Here is a 15390-nt window from a genome sequence, read left to right as displayed (position 1 = left end):
GCCAGTTCCTTGCTTTCAACATGGTGGGGTCCAAGGCCCCTCATAAGGGAGATGTGTCCCCATCATAAAGGAGTCCCCAGATCAGGTGGACATAATCAGAAATGGCACCTGGTTTGTCTAAAAGTCCTCCTAACAGATCCAGTTTAGACCTATGGGATCCCCCACCTACCATCTCCCAGACCTCAGTCACTCACATTCTATCAAATCTTTTCCATCGTCATGCATCAGCTACACTATGACTTACTTAATTGGTAGGTGGTGGTGTTTTGGCTGCAGAGGCTTCACTGCAGCACGCAGGCTTCTCTTATTGTGGAGGATGGGCTCTAGATCGTGTGGGCTCAGTAGCTGCAGCAAGTGGGATCTTAGTTCCCCTGACCAAGAATCAAACCCTGGTCCCCTGCATTGGAAGGTGGATTCTTAGACACTGGACCGCCAAGGAAGTCCCTCCTTAATTGCTTTTTTACAGACTTATGTGGAACCTGAATTTAGCTTGGCCCAAAGCAATAATATCTAAAAACCATGGATTTGATTGGGTTTGGATTCCTTTTTATATTACACAGTGAAATCAGTAGTGGAACTTAAAAACTTAATGATCATCATCTAAGATCATTTGGTATATCCTTAGTTGTAAACTCAGCCCAGTTGGAGAAACATACTCTCAGGCTATGTGTAAAACTAGTATGTAGCATCCAGGCAGTGGTTTAAGAGGTTCTTTTTTGAATCCCAGAAAACCAAACTGGAATTCTTTAGTGACCACATAACCACAACTGCAGGAATGAGGGCCCTGGGGTGGGCCTGAATCACCACAGGGAGCACCCAGAGGACAGTAGAGGGATGCAGGAGACTTCCTGTGGGAAGGGGCACTGGGAGGAGCCCCGTGAACACTTCTGTCAACCTTGGGCTAAAGTGGCAATAAGAGGAAAAGATAAAACCCACCCAAGCTACGAAAAATCCAAAAATAGTGGCAATTAGAATCCAAGGGAAAAATCCTCCAGAACCTTTAAGATGCTTGCTCCTTGGAAAAAAAGCTATGACAAACCTAGACAGTGTATTAAAAAGCAGAGATATCACTTTTCTGACAAAGGTCTGTATAGTCAAAGTTATGGGCTTTCCAGTAGTCATGTACAGATATGAGAGTTGGACCATGAAGATTGAGTGCCAAAGAAATGATGTCTTCAAACTGCGGTGTTGGAGAAGACTCTTGAGAGTCCCTTGGTCTGCAAGGAGATCAAACCAGTCAATCCTAAAGGAAATTTCACTGAATATTCACTGGAAGGACCAATGCTAAAGCTGAAGCTCCAATACTTTGGCCACCTGATGCGAAGAGCTGACTCACTGGAAAAGACCCAGATGCTGGGAAAGATTGAGGGCAGGAAAAGAAGGGTGAGGATGAGATGGATGAGATGGTTGGACGGCATCATCAACTCAACACACATGAGTTTGAACAAAGTCCGGGAGATAGTGAAGGACCGGGAAACCTGGTGTGCTGCAGTTCATGGGTTGCAAAGAGTCAGATACCTGACACCTGACCTCACCTTAGTGGCTGAACAACCTTTAAGGCCAGTGGAGTGATGGAGAAAATCTTACAAAGCACAGACCAACTGTGAAAGGGGAAACAGCCCTTCACACCCTCACTGCTCTCTGTCTAATCTGAGATGCACTTGGCACCCTCTTCGTTCTGGGGTCCTGATGTGATACACAGGATCTGTGCCCGCTCCAGCACTGAACAGCCAGCCCCTGCGGCTCAGAAGCAGCCTGAGGGCTGCTCCTCCTTCTCCACCACCCGTTTCGGCACAGAGATGCCCGGAAAATGAGCCAGCAGGTGGTGCAGGCGGGTGCGGGGCCTGGGAGGGGTGTCAGTTATTGGGAGAAGTATGGATCCCACAGGTCAAGTCTGGAGGGGGCCCTGGCAGCAGTGTGCGGGGATGGGGCGAGGATGGGTTTCTCAGGCCCTCCACCCATTTGGAAGAGCAGAGAACCAAGCAGTACAGGAACAACGCAGCAGGTGCCAGCCAATCTGAAAACAAGAACCAGACTGGGAGATTGAGTACACCACTGGACCTGCAGGTGGGCAAGCCTGGAAAGGGATTCCACCTTCCCCCCCGTTTACCGAGCGCCAAAGCCTGTGGCAGACGATCTATACTCTGCTGGTATAACGCAGAGTCTACATAGATCCTGCCTTGTTAAGGAAGTTTAAACGGAGGGGAGACACATGGGAAATGAGTGAGGAAACACCATCCCAAAGGCTCAAAGGAAGAGCACATCTCAGAAAGTAATCCAAAAAGTAATTTAAAATGGCAGGAAACTGCTAGAATGGAAGAAGTTGTGACCTCTGAGAGAGGAACAGAAAAATTGTAACGGAAAAAAACAGGCAAAACAGAAAGGATGACATAACGAAGAAAAGGGATGAGGAAATGATTACAGGAAAACTGCGCATTTAAAGCCACATTAGCAGCTGTGGATAAATAAAAATATTAAATCAGTAAAATGGCTCAGAGGTTAAAGTGCCTGCCTCCAATGCAGGAGACCCGGGTTCGATCCCTGGGTCGGGAAGATCCCCTGGAGAAGGAAATGGTAACCCACTCCAGTATTCTTGCCTGGAAAATCCCATGGACTGTAGCCTACCAGGCTTCTCCATGGGGTCGCAAAGAGTCAGACACGACTGAGCGACTTCACTTCACTTCAAAGTGCAAAGTAAACTTAAAAGGATCACCCAAAACGGAAAAGCACAGAAAGCAAGGATATAATGAATCAATGTAAGTTTAAGTAGTATCCCATTAGAAAAGACCAGAACAAATATATTAAAATCAACAATCAATGACAAAAATAAAACATAATAAAAAGTCACGCACACCAACAAGCACAAGAGAAATGCTATTTAGGAAATCAGTCCTTCTCCAGACTTTTCCTCTGCTCCTACTCACAGTCAGAGAACACTTCTCGCTAGAATAAAAAGCTCCATGTGGGGAAGGCTTTGTTTCGCTCACAGCTTACCAGAGCCTGGCATGGACCATCTGAAAGTGCTAGAAGACACATCCTACTGAGGTCAAAGTTTCATGGGCATGACCATGGTTTTGTTCATCCCTGTGTCTAATAAACATTTGCTGAATGATGGAAAAGACTGAGCTGTAAATATGAGTTTCTGTCCAAAAAGTTAAGACATTCAAGATGTACATATCCAGCTGAGTTATATTAATATTTGTCATGAAAGAAACAGGAATGTTCCTGGAGACATGCAAGTTGAAGACACCACGCACTTACTCTCCAGACATTGAGAGAGAAATCAAAATTAAGAAGACGCTGCCAGGGGAATAACCATATAAATGCCTTTTTTAATTTATATGAACCATTTTTGAAGTCTGTTGAATTTGTTACAATGCTACTTCTGTTTCATGCCTTGGATTTTTGGCCACGAGGCATGTGGGATCCCAGCTCCCCGACCAGGAATCAAACCTCCACCTCTGCATTGGAAGGCGAAATCTTAACCACTGGATCACCAGGGAAACCTCCTAGATGCATTTCTTACTGCACTGGCCCCCAATTCAGAAATCCAACAAACTGTGCAGTCTGGGGGACTGTCCAGCTGCGAAGTTTGGTACCGAGTATTTCCCTTGGTCCTCCTCTGCAGCTTTCCTCCCATCCTGGAACTATGATACAAGTTTCTCCTGCAACATCCTTTAAGGCCAGTACAGACGAAGCCTCTGGCCACATGTGGGGCACATCAGTAACTGATGCCACCTTTGCTGTCCAAGCACAAGCCGATGGCTGGGGGGAGCAGCTACTGAAGCTTTGTGGATGCTGCGCTGGGAGACACACCCAACAAAAAGTCATTGTTTCTTCATCTACCATGGTCCAAGTGATGTGGGAGCATCACAGGGGCCACTTTCTCTGCCAAAGAACTTGGGTGATGATCTTTTGCACATTTAAAACTCACTTTATGAACCAAATCTTCCTCCACACCCTTAAACAGGAAAGACTCATAAACCCCCCAATAGCCAATGCTTTCTGCCATCAAAACCCTCTTTTATATCATCTTCTCTGAGTGGTTCCAGTTTTAGAAATGAGAGTATGCAGCATGATCTCAACCACGGAAAATAACGCTCCCCCCAACTCCAAGCAGAGCACAAAGGAAACACATGAAAACGTTACAAAGGCTCTCTTTGTTTTGTGGGATTCCTCTGGCTGTTGCAATTTATTTTATCACGTTCAAAATTTTGAGTTCTTAATTTTAAAAATTAAAAATTCCTCTTTATTTTAAAGATGTAGTCGTAAATAGTGCCTTCCCCCCCAAGTCAGCATATACAATGTTAAATGTACCATATGATCCCAATTATGTAGACAAATATGCACAGCAAAGAAAAAAAAAAAAAACAGAAAAGAATGCTAACTATTTTTTCTTATTTCTGCATTTTCCAAGTTTTCTATAATGAGCATATTCATTTTAAGTGCATTTTAAAAAACTCTTTAACTTATTTCATTATGAGTTAATGCATGCATATTGCCTTGTGCAGAATATTTAGATAATATTTGCTGATAAAATCTCCCTCGATATATCCCATCTCACTTACTGTTGTTGTTTTAGTCGCTAACTCATATCTGACTCTTTTGCCACCCCACGAACTGCAGCCTGCCAGGCTCCTATGTCCATGGGATTTCCCAGGCAAAAATACTGGAGTGGGTTGTCATTTCCTTCTCCAGGAGATCTTCCCAACCCAGGGATCAAACTCGAACTTCCTACATCGACAGGCAGGTTCTTTGCCGCTGAGCCACCAGGGAATACAAAATATTTAGATAACATTTGCTAATAAAATCCCCCTTGACATGTCCCACCTCATTTGCCATCCCCTAAAAGGAAAACTATTTATCAGGTTAGTGTTCATAGTGTTATCTTTCAAATAACAGGGAGATTTGGGGTGGGAGATGTCTTTATTTTTAAGAAAACGAACTAAGACAAAATGAGCAACAGTAAAGAACTTATTCAACCAATGCAGGGCTGACACAAAAATTAAGAGATCAGAAGGACTGTAGAGATCACTTAATCTCATGTTGCCATTTTACAGACGGGGAAACTGAGGCTCAGAGGCAGACTGAGGTTGGATGCCAAGCCTCCTCCTCCTCCTTGATCTTTGGCCCTAAGCCTTGGTGTTAATATTGCCATCAGGGCTGGTGAACTAGGTCCAGCCAGATGGCGTGGCAGAAGCCAAACCCCACGTAGGACCCCTCCCCAGGCTGACCCCCACACGGCTCCATGCAAGAAGACCTTTGCCAACAAGTCTGGCTCTCAGCTCAACCCTGAGCCACTTCCCATCTGTTTGTGGCCAGTGAGCCCCCGCAAAGGGGGGGTGACCCGGGAGGAAACATCTGTGCACACAAAGAGGAGTCATAAACGCACTTGATTTTCCCTTTTGGCAAAGCCTCTTCTGCTTATTTTTTTTTCCACTCATTGAAATGCAAAGCTCCATTCCAACAAGGAGGCCTGGAAGATTCCAGAGGCTTCGAGGAACCACAGCCTCCGCTTCGCAAAGGGGGCTCCCTAAAGAAGGTTATGCACGATGTCTGGGCTTTGGACACGGATAAGAAAGAGAAGAGGCAACCCCCACAAACCACTTGGATGCCCACAGACATGCCTCTGCTTGTCCTTAAACCTAGCTTCTAACCTTCAGCCAGGGCAGAGGAAGTTCATGTGTAAGTTCTACAGCGTACCAGCCATATAACTTCAGGCAAGTTACTTCACCTCTTTGAACCTCTTTTTCTTTTCCACATGCAAAAACGGAAATACCACCACCCCCTGCACAAAATTCTTGCAAAGACTGAATAAGAGGGCAAAAATGATGGAAGAAACTTTGTATTATCAGCTGTGCTTCTGTACTGTTCCATCCCCATGAAATCACTGAGCAACCTTTAGGAACCTCATCAGCTGAGGTCCCCAACGCTGAGTCACTCCTGCTGCACAGCTTGTGGGCTAACCTCTCAGAGTGACACCGTATATGACCTTCCTGACACAGACGAAGCTCACTGAAGGAGAAAGAAGAACCGCATGTGACAGGGAATCAGCACACTCCACGGGGCAAGACTAGGGTTTTGGGGACCAGTATAATCTGGGGCCTAGAAACACCTACATCACCAGAGTTCCTGGGAAGCTGGTGACCGCCAGCAAACCAGATCAAGAAACAGACACGGCCGTGCACAAGAGCTGTGAACACACCTACACAAGGCCCTACACAAGGGCCTGGCAACGTTCCCAAAAGGGCCCGCATGCGTCTTCATTTGAATTGTTGCCACCAACCAGGACACCTGGAGAGAATGCTTCCAACCCTGACTTTAAGCTCCTAAAAATGAGACAGGTTGGGCTTCCCAGGTGGCACAGTGATAAAGAATCTGCCTGCAATGCAGGAGATGCCAGCTTGATTCCTAGGTTGGGAAGATGCCCTGGAGAAGGAAATGGCTACTCATTCTAGTATTCTTGCCTGGGAAATTCCATGGACAGAGGAGCCTGGCAGGCTACAGTCCATGGGGTCAGAAAGAGTCAGACACGACTGAGCACACACGTTGGATAACAAAGAGGACAAAGGACCAGGTCTCTTTTCCCCGCAAAATCGATTCCCTCTCTGCACTTCACCATTTGTCCTTATCTTCTCTGGAGCTCTTCCTTGCTTAAGTGCTGTCAATCGTGGGTCAGTAACATATCTATTGTGGCTTATGTGACCTTTAAAGAATCCTGGGAGAGAAGTATTCATTTTATAATCAAATCATTTTCATTTTAGAATCAAATAAACCAAGGTCTTACCACTAACAAGACACAGAACTGGTTTGAGCCCAGTGACCTGTCTTCAAGGTGGATGCTTGCCCACCTGACCCCAAGTCATCTCTCCAGTTCCTCCATGAATTAAGGCTCATCCTGGCTCTATGCTCCAGGCAGCATGGAGATCCATCTTGCTCTGTCTGGTGGGCCAGGCTTCTCACTTCTTGCTGTCTCCCAGGAGATGTTCCCCCTAACCCCCACCTCACCAGCCCCACCTTCCCTCCCCCTGGCCTGATCCTCTCATCACTGCCACACCTGCCTTGTTCAGGGGTCGATGATGAGTGGTCGTCACGGCTTATTCACCCGAGGTTCCTGAGAACATGAACAGAGTCCTACTCAAATCTGTCCCCAGACAAAGAAAATGCACCCAACAAGTACTGCTGAATCAATGGAGCTCCTTCAGTTTCCGAGTAAGACTGTCAGCCCACTAAGAAACTGGGTTTCTTAATTTTCCAGGGTCACCAGGGCATGAAGGGGAGGGGAAGGGGAAGAGAAGAAGGCAGAAGGCAGAGGCAGATACACAGCCTGTGTGTTTACCTATTTTATGCTGGGAGGGCTCTTACATACCACAAGCTGCAGGGGCCCCCAAATCATAAATGAACAAAATGGGCCGGGGGCAAAGAAGTCATCAGTAGCTCGGTCAGGGTCTCTGAAACAAGCATCTCACAGGCCTAGCGCCCTTCAAGTAAAGGCACTCGGGAAAGAATGTACTCTCTTGGCTCACTTAGGCTGTCCACTGAAGTCATTAAAGCCTTTACCCAGAGAGAAAGTGGACAGAAGCCAAGTGATCAGCTATGATGACAGCAGCCTGAGTTACCAAGGAGAGAGCTGAAATATACATCTGTGATGGGCTCTTACCTCGGAGTGTTAAAAGAACTGGTATATTATTAACACTTCCACCTAAGGACTCCCAGCCTGTACATGCCTGGTCATCTATGATAAGTTTCAGCCAATCTGGGCCCTCGCCATGTCATTCATTCCTGGGCCTTGTTTGCTGGGGTCACACGCTGCTGTTTCCCTGGGAAGACAGCCCAGTGACTGTGCATCTCCCCAGGATGGTCAAAGGCATTAGGGCTCCTCACCACAATTGTCCCCAATGGGATGCAGAGATGGACATGCTGGACAAAAGGAAACTGGGATTTGTGGAGATTCTGTAGCCAGAGGAACCCCTCCTACCCTCATGATATGCACAGAACTCTGCCTGGAGTGGCGTTGGGTGAAACCTTCAACTCCTTCTCTTCGGTCAGGGATCCCTGCCTTTCTTCCCTTCTGGGTCTTAAAAGGATGGAAAGTGACAACACAGGGTGCTGGAAGCTTGTCTGTGCTCTGAGCCTCAGAGCAGTGGTCCTCAGCCTTCAGCTTCTTCAGCAGGGCCATCAGAACACAGACTGTTGGGCTCCACCCTCAGCGTTTCTGAATCAGCAGGTCTGGGCAGCACCATTAATGACCTGCATTTCTGAACAAAATCCTAAGGGATACGACTGCTAGTTCAGGCATCACACTTTGAGAACCACTGATTTCAAGGCAAAAAAAAAAAAGCACCTGTTCTAAGTCTATTCCTTAAAAATTCATCTTTAGGAGACTGATAAATTCACTTTCAAAATAAGATTCTTTAGTATTTTCTTGGAAACCACTGGCCCTCTCACTTTCCTTCTTTTCATACACATGGGTGCAGGGTCTATTTCATATAACTCCGGGAGTTGGTGATGGACAGGGAGGCCTGGCGTGCTGCGATTCATGGGGTCGCAAAGAGTCGGACACAACTGAGCGACTGAACTGAACTGAACTGAACCCTAAGAAAAACATCACACAAATACTGGCAACTGTTTCATTATAGCTTTCAGTGCTGGCAATCAATAGGGCTGGGTGGGGACTGGGTCAAACTGGAACACCCTCCATCATCATCAGCATATTGATGCCAGGCAGGACAGTGGGCTCAGTGTCGTCTAAACTACTTTTTTTTTTTTTTTTTTTTGCAAGAGAGGCTGGAGATTTGAATTCTTACTATAAAATCTGTAGATTTTTGGAGGTTGGTAACCAACTCAGAAACTTTTAAATGAAACCATAGGCAGAAACAAAAACAAAACCACCACCAAAAGCCCCTGGAGTTTTCCCACCGGCCACCAGTGTGTAGCTCCTGGTTTTAATTGTTGTGGACCTGCATAAACAGTCATTTGAAGAGAGGGTGCCCTCGTATTAAAGAACTAAATACCACCATCCTAGACTAAAGGTATAATTAGCACTTTTACCCTGTATTAGGGCTTCCCAGGCGGCTTAGTGGTAAAGAATCTGCCTGCCAATGCAGGAGACACGAGTTCCATCCCTGGGTTTGGAAGATCCCCCAGAAGAAGAAATGGCAACCCACTCCAGTATTCTTGCCTGGGAAAAAAATCCCATGGACAGAGGAGCCTGGCTGGCTGCAGTCCACGGGGCAGCAAGGGAGTCAGACATGACTGAGCAACTGAACAACAAACCCCTGTATTAGTCACCCTCTTGCTAAGACCTCTTACTACTAACACACCTGGTGGGTGAACTGCATACCAACTTCTGGGGTATCAGGACACAGCTTCCAAGGGCTGAAAATGTGTGACCAACTACATCTCGCCCAGAGCTGAGCACCCCAGCCTGGCTCCAACCTTCTTTGGAAGAGAGGCATGGGATGAGGTTTGGGAACCAGCGGGGTGTACCCTGGAAATTCCATGCTACTCTGTCTATGGAAAAATGGTGCCTCAACAGCTGATGAGAAGGTTTGGAAGGGGAGGAAGTGAGTAAGGAAGCTGACATACAGCTTAAGGAGAGAGGCATGCATCACCAGCTGGGCAGGGAGGCAGAGAAGGCGTTCAGAGGCAAAGCCAAGTATGGAGCAGGAGGAAGAGAAAGTGAACCGGTACCACAGCCTTGGGGAGGACAGATGCACATCCGTCAGGTATAAAGGTGGATGATACAGCTATGAGAGTGAGCAGAGATCCACCTCCTCCATGGGATCACACACTGAGCAGCTGGGGAGCCAGCACTCTGGGGGCATGGTGCCTGGGGGTGAGGGTGGCTGGATTCCTTCCTCGTGTAAGCAGTGCAGAGCTCTGCAAGGCTCCGGGGCAGGGGAATGCGTGTTTTGGGACCGCTGGGGAGGGTGCAGGGGGAGTGGGCAAGGATCACAGGTGTCCTCTTCGATCTGCCCAAAGGGAACTCTGCCCTCAGGTCCTGGGAGAAGGGGATGCCACCTCTGGTCCCCTGACCTCACGCCTCCCAGCTGGCCTGCTTGTCCCCATCTGAACTGCCCACTGCATCACCCCAGCTTCTCAAGACAATGCTTGCGTGGGGTTCTCCCCACTGAGAACCCATCCTTCCTCCTTCTAGCTCTTCCTTGAAAAGGACATCCCCTCCCAGCCACCCACAGGAGACTTCAGGCTCACTAGGTCACCACTCTAGGCCAGCAGTTGTCATTTTTTTGTCTGTTTTGAAAATTTGACCCGGAGTAATAAGCACATTTTATTTCACAACCCAATATACATGCAAAGGAAAGTTTCATGAAGCAATACTTGCTTTTACAACATGCAACGCACTCTGCTGTTTTCCCCTCTTTTCCATGCTGGTTAATACAGGTTATAGACACAGGGTGGCTAGTGATGCCTGCTTTAAGAAACACTGCTTTATCTGCTCTCGACAGCTCCTCTTTCTAAATTCCCCCCTTGACACCCCCAGCCTCACTCTCTATCATAAATTCCTGCAAGGGATTCTCTCATTTTGTACTTTCCTGGGCCGCAAGCTCGTCATTTCCAATCACTTGGCCCCAGACTGTACACCACTTGTGGGCACCCAGGATTACGACTGTACACATTTTCTGTTTTCAAGAACAGAGTTGGTGCTTTGCTGTACAGTAGAAAATAACACAACATTGTAAAGCAACTATACTCCAATAAAATTTAAAAAAAAATAATAAAAAGAGTTGGGAATTCCCTGGCTGTCCAGTGGTTACAACTCTGTGCTTTCACTGCTATAAGCCTGGATTTGATCCCTGACTGGGGAACTAAGATCCCAGAAGCCACATGGTATAGCCAAAGAAAAATAAAGAAAGGAAAAAGAACAGGGTCCAAGTCTTTGGATCTAGCACACTTAAAATATTGATTGAATGTTTGATATCATGGAAGAGGGTACCCAGATGACACTTTCTAAATGATGATAAAATTGCAGTGCATTTCAAGGCATACCCGAAACCCAATCTCCAGCAAAGCCCTCTGCTGCTGGCGGCAGCCTCTCCTCATCACTGAGGAACGGGGCCGCGTGGATGCTCGTGGTTTCCAACCCCCTCGTCCTCAGAGGCACTGGACTGCCATCAGGGCCCCAGTGCTGCCATCGACAGATCCACACCAGCTGGGACACTGACCCTCCACAACAGTGCTGGGGAAGAGATGCCCATACTCCCGGGGAAATCCAGCCTTGGAAGAGTGGACACAGTTGTCACACGGGAAGTGGCTGAATCCACTGAATCCAAGTTTTCCAGACTCCCGCTTCCATGCTCTTTCCTGAAGCCTTAATGGCTTCTGATCCTGTTATGTAATCCTGGGTTCCTTACATGTCCCCTCAACTTGTGACTTAAGAAAGGAGCACCCCCGAGTAATTCACCCCCTCTTTGCAACCTGGTGTGTATACCCTCAGCCATCCTGACCCCATGGCAGAAGTGCCCACAGTGGGCACGGGTCCCCAAGTCAGAAGATCCTGGGGGACCTGGTTCCCACCCGAGCCTCTCTGGCTGGCTGTGTGACACAGACAGGGCTTGTGCCTCTCTGGGCCTCGCCCTCATCTAGAGGCGAGGGAGTCGAACCAGCCGACTCCCAAGATCCCTTCCAGGCTTCTCCTGACTATTCTACCTGCACCACGTGGAGCCACCCAGCCCCAACAGGGAAGGAAGAAAAGGCTAAACAGAGGAGGCGAAGTTCCAGACAGGGGAACCAAGTCAAAGTTAAAACAAGGAAAACTGACGCAGCACTCAGCTCACTGCAGACACCGCTCTGCCCAGGGGCTAGCTCCTCTTTTAGGAGCCTCAGGTTCCCCAGTGGCCCAGACTCAGTGAAGGAAAGAGGAAGGGGGAATCTGTGGGGAAACTGAAGACTCACACCGCCCCCACCCAGCAGGAGGCTGTCCAAGAAGGACTTGCCTCCCTGCTTCCCGCAGGTGTGGCAGGTGTGGGGGCTGCCTCCCCGGCTCCGCTCTCACCCTGCTCCAATGAGCTTCAAGCATCTGCCCTGCAGCCCAGTGGCACCGCCCTGGGTGCCCACTCACCTCAGCCCCGCAGACCCTCCTCTTGGAAAGCTGACCCGCTGGTCATTTTCTGCCACTGTCACCACATCCGCTGCTTCCCCGTGGCATCAGCTAATTCACTGTGCAAAGCAGCATTTATATATAGAAAGTTGCAGCCACGCAGGTTAACATTAAAATAGAGACTTGACGTTACCGTGGCAACCAAACAAATGATATTCAAAACGAAAGTAAGTATTCTGCAATCGGGTAAGCATGTCCACAGCCTTCCAGGACAGCTGCACCATTTCCCCCGCGAGGGTGGGTGGGACAGCTCAGCAGAAGGGCCTGGTCCTCCATCAACCTCCTCCCTGTGAAGTCACCCCTCTGCTTTCAGCTGCGGCCGTGGCCCTCTGCACAAGCTCCTTCTCGAAGCCAACTCCTTACCCAGAACAGACCTGAGGCCAAGACACCGAAGGGATATGGTGACCCTGACCAGGTGTGTCCATCTACAGCTCTACTCCTTAAGGACCAAGGAGAAACAGCCTGTGTTACTCCCAAGGAAGCTTCTGGAAACAAAGGTGGCTTCTGTCATCTGTCGGCCACACGCAGTCAAGAGGCACCAGTGAGCTGGGTGACATTTGGCAGGCAGCTTCCCCTCTCTGAGCCTCAGTGTAAAAATAAGGGGGCACACTACATATATAAAATTGATAACTAACAAGAACCTATTGTATAACACTGGGAACTCTACTCAATATTCTGTAATGGTCTATATGGGATAAAACAGAGTGGACAGATGTATAACTGATCCACTTTACTGTACACCAGAAATTAACACAACACTGTAAGTCAATTACGTGTGTCTTCAGTAGCGTTTGACTCTTTGTGACTCCATGGAATGTAGCCCACCAGGCTCCTCTGTCCATGGGATTTTTCAGGCGAGAATACTGGTGGGTTGTCAATTCCTCCTCCAGGGATCTTCCTGACCCAGGGATCAAACTCGTGTCTCTTGTGTCTCCTGCATTAGTAGGTGGATTCTTTACCACTGAGCCACCATAAAAATTAAAAAGAAAAATTAAGGGTGGTGGGGGGGATAAGGGACTGGAGGAGAAGGGGATGACAGAGGATGAGATGGCTGGATGGCATCACTGACTCGATGGACGTTGAGTCTGAGTGAACTCCAGGAGTTGGTGATGGACAGGGAGGTGCTGCGACTCATGGGGTCGCAAAGAGTCGGACACGACTGAGCAACTGAACTGAATTGAACTGAAGGGACTGGAGAAGCAGCTTAGTCCCTCCTACCTCTGCAATTCTAGGATGTGCGTCTTGTCTCCTTTTTCACTTCCTTTTTTTTTTTTTTACTTTCTTTGTTTCCTTCATCCCTGGACATATGCCTTAACCCTGCCACATAAGCCCTGATATTTCTACAGTCCCCATCTCACACAGGAGCTCCTGGTTCCTGGTATGGCATGTGGAACAACCCTCCAGCAGTGCTGTTCAGCACAGCCACCACCCAGAATACTCACAGCCATTAAGTCAAAAGGTATGGATTCTGTTATTCAAGGAGCCACCAAGAGCCGAGGGGCCTTAGACAACTCTCTGAGCCTTTCTGAGACTCGATTACATATTTCAAATTGGACATGATCTGCAATGACTAAAATTTAAAAGATGGACAATATCAAGTGCTGGCATGGATGCAGAGCAACTGGAAATCTCATCCATTGCTGGTGGGAATCAAAATGGTACAGCCACTCTGGAGAGCAGTTAAGCAGTTTCCTATAAAGTTAAACATATCCTTACCAGATGACCCGGCAATTCCACTCCTAGGCACGTACCCCAAAGAAATTAAAATATAGGTCCACACCAAGTCTTGTACACAAACGTTCATAGCAGCTTTATTCATAAGAACCCCAAACTGGCAACAACCCAATTAAAATTCATAGAACTGTATACCTAAAAAGGTCAATCTTAATGTCTAGTAAAAACTAAAATACATGCTACTTTCACCTTGAAACAGAAAAAAAAAAAAAAAACAAAAACACAGACAATGATGCTGTCTCCTTATAGAACAGATCATCAGTGGGCTCCTCCCAGGCAACAAAGATATAGTGTACAGCATAGGGAAATATGGCCATTATTTCATATTAACTTCAAATGTAATATTTATATCTGTAAAAATATTGAATCAGTATGCTGTATACCTGAAAATTATCTTTTATAAATAAACTATAATTTTTAAAAGGGAGGGGCCCTCACCAATAAACTGTAGAGTCCTGAGAACTATTAGTTACTGATACCGCTTTTAATTACAAAGAGCCTCTTCTTGTTTTAGACGAATAGTTCTCCACCTTGGACCAGGAGCAGCAGCATCGCCTGGGAATCGATCAGAAGTAGAAACTTCGGGGCATCAACCCAGGCCTCCTGAATCAGAAATTCTGGGGGTGGGGTTCCACAGTCGGTTTCTGACAAGCCTTGGGGGTGACCGATTCCAATGCGTGCTGAAATTTGGGGACCACTGGCCTCCACACATCCATTAGGTCCATCTAAGGCCAGTCCATCACAGATCCGTCCAGCCCTTTAATGTCTAAAGTACAGATGCAGACAAGGTCTTTTTCCACCTCCTCCTTGCTCACTGACTCTTCCTCTTTTCCCCTCTCGCCCGTCTCTGCCTTTACTCTGCCCCCAGGCCAGCTGTTGCCTTGCAGGGAGAAGCAGCGGCCACAGCTGTAACTGACATGGAATCACGTGTCCTGTTGGGATGCCTGGAAGGAAGAGTCACTGTGACCTCAGTCTTGGGAGGAGCTGGGAGGACCAGGGAGGGGCCCTGGGCTGTACACATCGCTGCAGGCTCTGCAAACACTCTTCCCTTCTGACCTGGCCGCCCACATCCTACTATCAACTCCTGGAGCACTGCTCCAATCAAACCCTGGAAAGGCACCACGTCCCACTTACCCCAGAAGGACAACTTCAAAGCCGCTTCACATGGACTCTGGCTCCGAAGCCATGCAGGGATGACGGATCACAAAGGCAAAATCAGAACCATATGGACTTCGTAGTCGGCAAAATAAACAGAATTACAGCATCAGGGTTGGGGAGAAGGAAACCGGGGTCTGAGTGTCTGGCCCAGAGCCCGGGTTTGGTGGCCCCCAGCACGGGCTGGGCTCCCTGGCCTCTCCTCCCCGCCCACAACGCCCACAAACAGTGCTAGGGGCACCCGGCGTGCTAATCCTCCTCACCCAGGACTCTATGAGCAAGGCTGCTTCAGCTGACATTTACTGAGTTTTTATATTCTCTTTTATGGTGCACTTGAAGATAGTTCAACTTCTTTTCCAATTTTGTACAAATATGCCCAA

The 15390-nt window shown here is 47.8% G+C and overlaps 1 protein-coding gene across 4 annotated transcripts in view; it reads right to left on the bottom strand.

Moving 5' to 3' along the window:
- GAS7 (growth arrest specific 7) overlaps window positions 1–15390 on the bottom strand; it is a 203245-nt gene that overhangs the window by 102474 nt on the left and 85381 nt on the right. Inside the window, exon 1 of one of the 4 annotated variants that reach the window (XM_040243352.1) lies at window positions 12083–12170. The exons of the other annotated variants lie outside the window; for them this stretch is intronic. The gene's annotated coding sequence lies outside the window, so the exon portion shown is untranslated. Of the gene's footprint in view, window positions 1–12082; window positions 12171–15390 lie in introns of those variants that run through there. 4 annotated transcript variants of the gene reach the window in all.

The sequence above is a fragment of the Oryx dammah genome, unplaced genomic scaffold (assembly GCF_014754425.2).
Source record: "Oryx dammah isolate SB20612 unplaced genomic scaffold, SCBI_Odam_1.1 HiC_scaffold_8, whole genome shotgun sequence".
Lineage (NCBI taxonomy): Eukaryota > Metazoa > Chordata > Mammalia > Artiodactyla > Bovidae > Oryx > Oryx dammah.
The sequence above is the reverse complement of the archived record's forward strand: the minus strand, read 5'-3'. Positions and strand labels throughout refer to the sequence as shown.